This window comes from Pinus tabuliformis, chromosome 5_1, assembly GCF_031772625.1.
Source record: "Pinus tabuliformis cultivar Carrire ecotype Pingquan chromosome 5_1, CPIR1, whole genome shotgun sequence".
NCBI lineage: Eukaryota > Viridiplantae > Streptophyta > Pinopsida > Pinales > Pinaceae > Pinus > Pinus tabuliformis.
Window position 1 is genome coordinate 614,373,757 of NC_142305.1, and position 11,240 is coordinate 614,384,996.

Here is an 11,240-nt window from a genome sequence, read left to right on the forward strand (position 1 = left end):
GTAGAGTTGTGGCTTAACATCACACATTTGCAGCACGAAATTCTTGTTTCTAGACCAAACCCTCAGCACAACAGAGTCGCAGAACAAAAATGAAAGAGTGACAATAGAAGGTAGGGTTTTGGCATAGACCGAGGAGCGGGAAAATGAAAACCAAGGCAAGGACTGCCAGCGTATTAACATTAAAGACTGTCATAAATGCCACCCAAACAAATTCCAGAATCATCCAAAGATTAATCGCTAATCACAACTACTAAGTCCTCAAAAATCATTGCTTAATCATTTAATTAGTGATTAGTGTAATATTGTGTTGTTTATAATCATTATTGGGCAGAACTATAGACTGGTCCCATCATAGTGGTATCAAAGCAGGATTTAGTATTTTCCTGAGAAATGGAAGTTGGAAGATGAGGACGTGGAAGAGGTGCTCGGAGAGCAGCAGATGAAGGACTGAGAGAGGAGATCAGGATCCTTACTGCCCATTTGGAGGCAGTTGAAGCAAGAAGGAGAAGGGATCCAGAGGTAGGAGATGACAGTGAAGAGAAAGCTATAGTGACAACAAATGGATCGAATGAAGAAGGGCCGAAAATGAAACCGTTGAGGTCGGTCCTATTGGCGAGCAGCAAGCCTAAACCAAAAATCTCAAATTATGATGGTAGCTTGTCCACAGAGATTTTGTTGGACTCGATCAGCGAGCTAGATAAATACTTTGAGTGTGAAGAGGTGAGTGAAGAGTAGAGAGTTAAGTTCTCTGCAACAAAGCTAAAGGGACATGTAGCCCTGTGGTGGGACAGTGTCCAAACAGAGAGAAGGGGGTTGACCAAGTTTCCAATCAAGAAATGGTCAAGGATGGTGGCCAAGTTGAAAGGCAAATTTCTGCCTAAGGATTACCAGATTTCACTACATTGGCAAGTGCAGAATTTGAAGTATAAAGGGATTATAGTAAGAGAGTACACTGAATAATTCTACCAGGTAAATTTGGGATCCGGTTATATGGAGGACACCCCGGAGAAAATAGCTAGGTATGTGAATGGTTTAAGGCTAGAAATATTAGATGAAATCAACATTATTTCCCCGAAAAACATCGAAGAAGCATATCAAAGTGCTATGAAAGCAGAGGATAAGATCACCAGAAAACAAAATGCTAGGGGAGGATGGGGAATTGGCAAAGGAAGAGGACAGTCTTATGGCAGAGTATGAACTGCTAGCAAAAATGAAGAAGGCAACAATTCCAAAGCTTTTGGGACAGCAAAAAAAGGTGACAACACAAGAGGTGGTAGGCCATATCAGTGAGGCAGGGGAAATGGCTGAGGCGGAGGAGCTAATTATCAATGCTATGGGTGACACAAGTGGGGGCACATATCTTTTGAGTGTCCTGAGGCAGAACAAGCTGGACAGAGGGGTGTGTATGTTGCACAGCCAGAAGAAGTAGAGGCACCTCCCCAAGAAGCAGAAAATGTGCCGGAAATAGGGGAAGCCTTAGTTTTGAACAAGGTGTTGCTGAAACCAGCCAAAGAAACAGTCGAACAAACACAAAGGAAAGCTTTGCTTCGGACAGTTTGTAAGTCACACGGTAAGTGTTGTAAGCTGATTATCGATAGTGGGAGCACAGGTAACCTAGTAGCCACGAAGATGGTGGAGAAGTTGGGGTTGAAGCGGTTGAAACACCCCACTCCTTACAATGCATCATGGTTGCAAAAAGGCCATCAGTTGTTGGTAGATGAGCAATGCGAAGTGGAGTTCCATATCAGCAGATATAAGAATAAGGTCATTTGTGACATAATGTCGATGGATGTATGTAACATATTTCTAGGCAAGCCATGACAGTATGACAGGAAGGTGGTACATGACGGGAAGACAAATTGTTATAAGTTTGTCAAAGATGGGATCAAGCATACGCTTGTGCCCGTCAAGGAGGAAGAGACAGCGGGAACAAGTGGAATGACAATGTTTTTAATGGGTGGAAAACAATTTTTTAAAGTAGATTGAAGACAATGAAGTAAGCTATGATATGGTAAGAAGAGAAAAGACAGTACTGCTACACACAAAGGTGTCAGATTTGCCCATGGAAATTCAACAGATGCTGCAGGAGTTTAGCGATATAGTGGTGGATGACTTGCCAGATAAACTGCCCCCCTAAGAGAAGTATAAGTCATCATATTGACTTTATACCGGGAGCAAGTTTACCAAATAAGGCAGCATATCAGATAAGCCCTAAGGACAACGAGGAGATTAGAAAACAGGTGTAGGAATTGCTAGATAAAGGGTTGATAAGGGAGAGTTTGAGCCCTTTCGAAGTTCCAACAGTTCTCGCTCCCAATAAAGGAGGATAATGGTGAATGTGCATAGATTCAAGGGCCATCAACAAGATTACCATCCAGTACAGGTTTCCACCACCACGGATGGACGACATGATGGACGGTCTGAGCGGGGCATCATAATTTTCCAAGATTGATTTAAAGAGTGGGTATCATCAGATTTGAATCAGAGAAGGAGATGAGTGGAAGACAACCTTCAAGGCTAAGGAGGGACTGTATGAGTGGCTGGTAATGCCATTCGGACTGAGCAATGCACCCAGTACCTTTATGCGATTAATGAATGAAATGTTGAAAGAATACATTGGGAAGTTTGTAATAGTGTACCTCGATGACATATTAATTTTCAACAAGACGAGGGAGGAACAATTTCGACATGTTCAAAAAGTGTTAGAAAAATTACAATAGAATAAGCTATTGATAAATCTAAAAAAATGCACTTTTATGCAAAAAGAATTGGTTTATCTGGGTTTTGTGATTGTATAAAACGAGTTGAAGATGGACCCAGAGAAGATTGCAGCGATAGTCAACTGGCCATCCCCGAAAAGTCTGTTTGAGGTATGTAGTTTTCATGGGCTGGCGAGTTTTTACCAAAAATTTATAAGAAATTTCAGTGAAATCTATGTGCCTATGTTGGTTATTATTAAGGAGGCAAGTTAGCCTTTTCATTGGACCGAGGCAGTAGAAAGGATTTTTTAGCTACTAAAGAGGAAGATCATAGAAAGACTAATCCTGAGATTGCCATATTTTAAAAAGCTTTTTCAGGTTCACTGTGATGTAAGCAATACAACCATTGGAGCTGTACTTATCCAAGAAGACAAACCTGTTGTGTTTTTCAGCGAGAAGTTGAACGAAAGTGTGGAGTACTGAAGAAGGTATGTTTTTATTGACTATTTTGTCATCTTTTCTTTAGAACTCATAACTTCTTTGCATCATGAACTAGGTAGATAATGGGAAATCATGACAAATCTATAAGATTTATATGCAACATGAAAACGCTAATAATTGCCATTTCTTATGTAGGAAAAGGGAAAAACTAAAGAATGTCGCTCCAAAGGAAAAGATAGGGCCAAGCTAACCGTTGTCCCTTTGGCGGGGAACCATATGCAAACAAGACAATCTAAATTAAAACATCTCAGCCAAGGAAAGGAAAAGGAGATATCGACTCGGCACAAGAAAATGACCAGATAACTTAGGATTAACATCTTGGTGAATCCCTCAGGATCCTTTGATCCTAAGGGAGTGCTACTTTAACTATTTTCGCATCCTTGATATCTTTGCTTCAACTGTTATAAGTAGGGGCAGCACTGCTAGCCCAGGGGGGACTGTTAATTCTTATGTAACTTTGCTCTGTATTTGAAACTTTGATCATCGACTCTCGTTGAGACATGATCCACTGTAACTCTGTTTTAATATTTAATATAAATATGGTTGTTGTTCCATCTTTGATCCTGGAAAAATTTCAAGCGGTGTGTCCTTGGAGGCTAAGGGCCCGGCCCTATTGGAACACTTGCTCCTATATCATTATCTTTAGTTCGTGTGTGGTTTTCATTATCAGCCTTGATTGGTAATCTAGCATCTTTTGTTATTTTATATCACAGCTCTGTTATATTTACAATATCGTTCTTTGCAACAGGAAAGTCGTATTGTTCATTCTGACCTTATAACATATTGTTGTTCCTTTAAGTCATTAATGTAACATTACTATTCTTTACAGAATGATATTGTTGTTCAATTGCAGAGTAACCAAGTTGCAATATTCTTAAGTTGGTATTACTATATTCGTTTATGGTTTATACTTCATTACAATTGCTGTTGAATTGCCATTGCTGTTCCATTATGAATTGCGATCGTTATTCTTTCTAACTGAGATCAATATTTATGGTATCAGACGCAGATTACTATTTCTCTTAATATCTCTATGTGCTGTGTGTGTTATTTATTTCGGTACTGTGTATTCACAATTGGCTCTAAGCACTGTTCTATATTTCATTGGTAATTGGTTGACGTTCCATTTCTATTTTCTATCCAATTTATCCTTTAAGTAAAGATTGCCATCTGATTCCTGTAGGATACGATTGCTGCACTTTTTCATGTAGATTAAGGTGTTGATGTTCATCAAACTTAGTTGCTGTTACATTTTCTAGTTGTTGTTCCATTTCTTAATTGCTGTTCCATTTCCAGTTATCTGCGTTATTGTCACTTTGGTGTGCAGAATGATATGAAACTGTAGTGGGTGTTGGCATTTGTTGTCTAGACCCCAGATTGATGATTTGTTCCTTGATTACCTTTAGTTACATCAGTTTCCAAAGGGATGAGTTATTGTTACTGGACCCTTGACAGATAAATTGCTTAGTTTTCCAAGTGCATGATTTAGTTTTTAAAGTATTTCGCTGTAAGTAGATCTTCTTTCAAGCATCTGTTTAATTTTTTATTTTCTTGAGCTATAATACTAGCATTACTCTGAAAAATGACTGCCTCAAACTGAGTACACTCTTTGTGATAACAAATATTTCTTGGATTGACAAGTTAATGTGAGGTAATTAGAGGTGAAAAAGACCCTTTTTACTGCTCGACATTTTGGTGTTGTTGTCGGGGAAGAGTGTAGCCATTTGTTTCTTTTCCAGAGTTGTGTAATACATGTTAGGAAAGAGATGGGTTTTAAAAATGGAAGGTAAGAACCTGCGTGTGGAGTATATAATAGCCTTGCTCCCTTGCCCGCTTTCCTGCAGATTTTTTGCTGTTTTGTTTGGGTAGAACCTAGCAGTTTATTTGTGTGCATGGCTAAGCAGAAAAAACCAAAAAAGAATCCCAAACCTCTACCCAAGCCTGATAAAGCTAAGGGGACAGTGACCCTTGGCCGATCGACCTTTATAGACGAAATCCTTAAGAAAGCAGAATCTCAGCCTTCAGTAGGACCTAGAAAAGTTACTTCTAGACAGCCTACTAGTTCCCTTCAGGCCAAAGGATCACCATCTGTAGCTTTTGCTGAGGTTCATAGTCAAACCGAAGAGCAAGATTTTCAAGAAATTGAAAATTCTAGCCTAAAATCATTGTAGGAATGGAACCTTATCAATATCTGTGAAGGAAGAGGAGAAACTGGAGAAGCTAAAGACCCAAAATCTCCTCCTAGGGTAATTCAGCTATTAAGCAACCTGATAAGGGAAGTGCTGCAAAAATCATTTATAATGAAATTCAAGAACCTGAACCCCCCCAGACAAAGGAAGTGTTGTCAAGGCCATTCCCATTAGATCCATTCCCCCTCAGCAACCTAGGAATACCCTCCTAGATATCCCAGAAGGCTATTGCCATATATTTAACCAAATGGCCCAGAATCATCCTAACACCCAAACCTCTACACTGCAATACCCCATTGTGGATACTGCAACTAATGCACCTATGAAAGAAATTCCTCTCCAGCATATCCCTACATTCCATGGCCTTACATCAAAAGATCTGGATGCATTCATGTTTTAATTTGATGTGCTGTGTAGAGGATATGACTATACCACCAATCCCTAGAAACTGAAATTATTTCCCTCTACATTAAAAGGAGCTGCTTTAAGATGGTTTATGGGATTAGGTGGTGGCGTTATAAATAATTGGGATCAAATGAAAGAGTCTTTTCTACAAAAATATTAGGACTATTGCAGGTCTCGAGAGTTAAAAGATGAAATATTTCAGATGGTAGCTAAACCAAATGAAACATTAGAAGAGTATGTTGAATGATTCCAGTATAATCTTCAAAGACCTCATTATGCATCATTACCTTTACCTGATATTAAAAACAACATTAATTAGGGGAATGAAGGAACAATGGATTGAGACATTAAACATTATGGGGAAAGGAGATATTTATCAAGAAAATTTTGCTGACATTATTGATTTATGTATCAGGAGCTTGAGAGGCAGCAAAAGGCTAAAACGAGTAGAACATGATCGATTTGTAAGAGATAATAGAATTTCGATAGAAGGAGTAACTCATGCAGAATTTGGAAATTTATTAGAAAATTTTAAAACTGACATATTGGGGACACTGACAACACAATTTGATATTATGCAGGCCAAACAAAAGGAAGCAGAAATAGAACAAAATTTCGCAATCTTCTATCCTAGATGTAGAAAGAAATACAACCACAATGAGTGTCCAGTAGATGCAATTCAAGTTTGCGCCATTTGTACAAAAGACCACTCCATAGAGAGCTTCCCCTCACTTCCTGGATTGAAAGAAATATACAAGGAAGTAGAAGAAGAGCCAAAATCGGTGTATCTACTTAATCAGCGCCATCAATGGCAGCCGTGACAAACATGTATGTTTTCAGACCCAGCTTCTTCTTTCCAGCCTCCACAATACCATTCTCAACAATATAATTCAATGTTTCAAAATCAACCTCCCTTCCCAAATTGGTCACAGCAATCATTCCCTTTATCATCTCCATGGCCGAATCAAGCAAGCCAACCCAATTGGCCAAATTTTCCCTATACCCCACCATATTGGCAAAACAATGGTTTTCCACCGCAATGGACTCTTCTTACTTCACAGAGTCAAACCTGGCAGACAAACTGGCAAAGACCGATGAATCAGCCAGTAGGAATCATCCCGCTCCCTCAACCTACACTGCCAACCCTACAATAAAACCCCCAATCTAACTTAAGGCCGCAACTCCTAGCCCAACCCACCCCAACCCAAATCCAAATAACAGACTGGTCCAGTCCATTCCAGTAATCGAAGCACCAGAGATAGGAACCGATCTAAACGACTGTGATGACCTTCAATTAAGATCTAGGCGTATCATTGAAACAGAGGGAGGTAAAACAATTCATGTTGAAAATCAGTTGCCTGTAGAACAACCATTACAAGAAGAAGATGTGACCAGACAACAAAGTCATGATCCAGCGACCACATCCTCTCATCCATTCCTAGAACGCTTAATTATACCTCGACCTATACAATATCCTGATTTTGACATTCTGGGAGAATTACGAAACCTGTACATAAAAATCCCACTCCTCCAAGCCATTCAAGACATCCCGATATATGCAAAGACCATCAAAGAACTATGTATAAAGAAACCAAGGAGGACAATAACAAATAACCCAAAAGTCCAAGTAGTTGGCACTTTATCTGACTTATTATCAGGAAAAGAAACACCCGTTAAATATGAAGACCCAGAAAATCCAATAGTAATCATACAAATCTATGGTCAAACCTTCTCAAATGCCTTAGTTGATCTAGGAGCTACAATTAACATCTTAACAACCACTACTTGCCAAAAACTGGGCATTACATCAGTAGAACCGACTTCCACTTTATTAGAACTGGCTAATCGATCTGTAGTTAGGCCAGAGGGCACACTACATGATGTTATGGTATCTGTTGACTCCTCGGAGTATCCGTCCGATTTTCTGATAATAAACCCCAAAAACCGACTTGATGGACATCCATTGATCTTAGGCAGACCTTGGCTTGCAACTGTCGATGCTTATATTGGATGCCGACAAGGTAATATGACCATTACTAGGGGGACAAATATTAAGAATCTAGCTTTATACCCCCCAGCGCAACCAAGTGTCACAATAATAAAAAATAACAAGCGTCATGTATCATACCTCACCGAAAATGTTAGATCTCCATTAACCATACAAGAGGCCCTCGATTTCAAAGACCAAACAAAAGATGATGCCATTAATAATTTCATTAGCCAAGCTAAACCCAGATCCCACGTACAATGTCAAATGATAGAAGCAGCATTTGATAATGAATTAGAAGAGGATCTTCTTAAAGATACGCATGATCAAACAATACCTACTACCTCTGTTTCGAATAGCAAAATTGTGGAAATTGAGCCAGGAAATACTTTAAACATTAATGCCAACCTGACTTCTAAACAAGAAAAGAAGCTCATCCAATTATTGAGGAAACATAAAGAAGCATTTGCATGGGACTACCCTGATATGAAAGGAATTGACCCCTAGTTATGTACACACCACATTTACCTAGAAAAGGATGCGAGACCTGTTCACCAACCACAAAGGAGACTTAATCCTCATCTAAAAGACGTTGTAAAAGCTAAACTTGAAAAACTTTTAGATGTTAGCTTCATCTACCCTATCTCCGATAGTAAATGGGTCTCTCCACTTGTTGTGGTACCAAAGAATAATGGAAAGTGGACGATTTGTGTAGACTATAGAGAATTAAACAAAGCAACATAAAAAGATTACTTTCCCCTTCCATTCATTGATCAATTATTAGACACTCTAGGAGGAAAGAAATTCTTTTCTTTCTTAGATAGCTTCAGTGGATACAATCAGATTCAGATTGCCCCTGAAGACCAAGACAAAACCACTTTTACCTGTCCCTGGGGAACATTTTGCCTACAGAATTCTACCTTTTGGCTTATGCAATGCTCCTGCCACATTTCAAAGAGCTTTCCTCGGCATTTTTTCAGACCTAATAAATGAGGGGCTCGAAGTCTACATGGATGATTTTACACCATATGGAGATGATTTTGACCCAGCATTGGACACACTGGAAAATGTCTTGCAGCGTTGCATTGCAACCAGGCTTTGCTTAAGCCATGAAAAATGCTATATGATGATGACTAAAGGACTTATTCTAGGCCGTTATATCTCAGCAGCTGGCATACAAGTAGACCCAGCCAAAATTCAAATAATTTTGCTAATTCCCACTCCTACCACTCAAACAGAGGTACGCAGTTTTCTCGGATTCTCTGGTTATTATAGAAGGTTTATAGAACATTTTTCACATATTACTGCACCTCTATATGCACTGATAGGTAATGTTGACTTTCTTTGGACAGAAAATTGTGACTGTGCTTTTCAGGATCTGAAGAAGCTTGTGTCCACAGCTCTTGTCCTTTGAGGACCAAATTGGGACCTGCCATTCCAAATTTCATAAGATTCCTCAGATATAGCTATTGGAGCAGTCCTTGGGCATGAAGAAGATAAAAAACCATATGCAATTTATTATATTAGCAAGAAACTATCCCCCGCTGAATTGAATTATATTGTTACCTAAAAAGAATTTCTAGTCGTAATACATGCTGTCAATAAGTTGAGGCATTACATTACTGGATATCCTGTTATCTTGTATACAGATCACTCTGCCATAAAATATTTACCAAATAAACCAATCACAAATGGTAGAATAACTATATGGCTGATTTTATTACAGGATTTTGATATTACAATCAAGGACAGACCTGGAAAAGAAAATCTTGTAGCTAAATTTCTCTCGCAGATGCCAAAACCAGTGGATGCAGCAGCAGTTGAAGATTAATTTCTAGATGAGCATTTGTTTGCTGTCACTGTTAAAACAGCCTGGTATGCTGATGTTGAAAATTACTTAGCGGTAGGTAAATTACCAAAACGTCTGACCCCCAATGAACGAAAACAGATTGTCCAGTGAAGTGCTCGATTTTCCTAGATTGGGGGTTACTTGTTCCATACAGGAGCAGATATGCACATTAGGAGATGTGTCTGGGAGGATGAAATTTTTGATATTTTGAAAGCTTGTCACGACGGACCATGTGGCGGACACTTTGCTGATAAGAGAACTGGACATAAGGTGCTGCAAACAGGGTATTATTGGCCTACGATCTTCAAAGATGCAAAGAAGTTCGTTCAAGCTTGTGATAGTTGTCAAAGAGTAGGATGCCCTGGTCAGTCCGACGAAATGCCCCTGAACCCACAACTGGTTATTGAACCATTCAAGTGATGGGCACTTGATTTTTCTGGTCCAATTAACCCATCCTCGAACCAGAAAACATATATTCTGGTGGCAACAGAATATGTCACCAAATGGGTTGAAGAAGAAGCATTACCGAGAGCTACAAAGGATTCTATCATACAGTTCCTGTTTCATATATTTGTGCGATATGGGCTCCCAAGAAACATAATTGCAGACGGTGGACCACACTTTGCTGGTAACAAGATTACTGCAACACTTAAGAACTATCATATCCAGCATAAAATTACTACTCCATACCACCCACAGGCAAACGGTCAAGTAGAAAGCAACAACAAAATAATAGAAGCAATCTTGACAAAAACCATTGTGTCACATAGACGCGATTGGGCTGTAAGAATACCAGAAGCCTTGTGGGCCTACAGAACAACATGGAGAAGTAGTACCGGCTATTCACCACACTAATTGGTGTTTGGAAAGCAGCCTATTTTCCCCATAGAATTCGAAATCCAAACATTGCGAACAACACAAGAAGTAGGCCTAGATCTAAACGAGGCACAGATTAATAGATTACAGCAGATCAATGAGCTAAATAAAATCAGTCTCTCTACACTTCAACATACTGCATTAATCCAAGCGCAGCGAGCTAAATGGCATGACGCTCTCATTAAAAAAAAAGTCTTCCACAAAGGAGACTGGGCGCTCTTATATGATTCCAGGTTTCAGATTTTCCCAGGAAACTTCAGACTCGCTAGCTAGGGCCATATGAAAATCTAGAAGGTACATGATAATGGAACCCTAACTCTAGTCACTATTGATGGATCTAGACATACCCTTAAAGTAAATGGCCACCGAGTTCGATTATACCGCAAACCACTTACTCGGGAATCCTTCTACCAGCAACTACGTGAGGACTCCGATATGCAAATTCTACAAGAGGAAGAGCAATCTTCCTCACCTGTGATTCATTAAGTGATTCACCTATTTTTATACTTTGTACATAATTTCTTTGTTATGTATATACTTTTGTATTTGCATTTTTCTCTACTGCTCCCTTTTAGAAGAAACAATGTTGTTGTTTTGTTGTTCCTTTTCTGAAGGGACAACATTTGTGTACACTTTTGTCGTTGTTGCTTTTCCTTTTCCAAAGGAACGACATTTGAGTATTATGCTGTTCCTTTTCCAAAGGAACAACACTTTTGATTTTTGTTGTTCCTTTT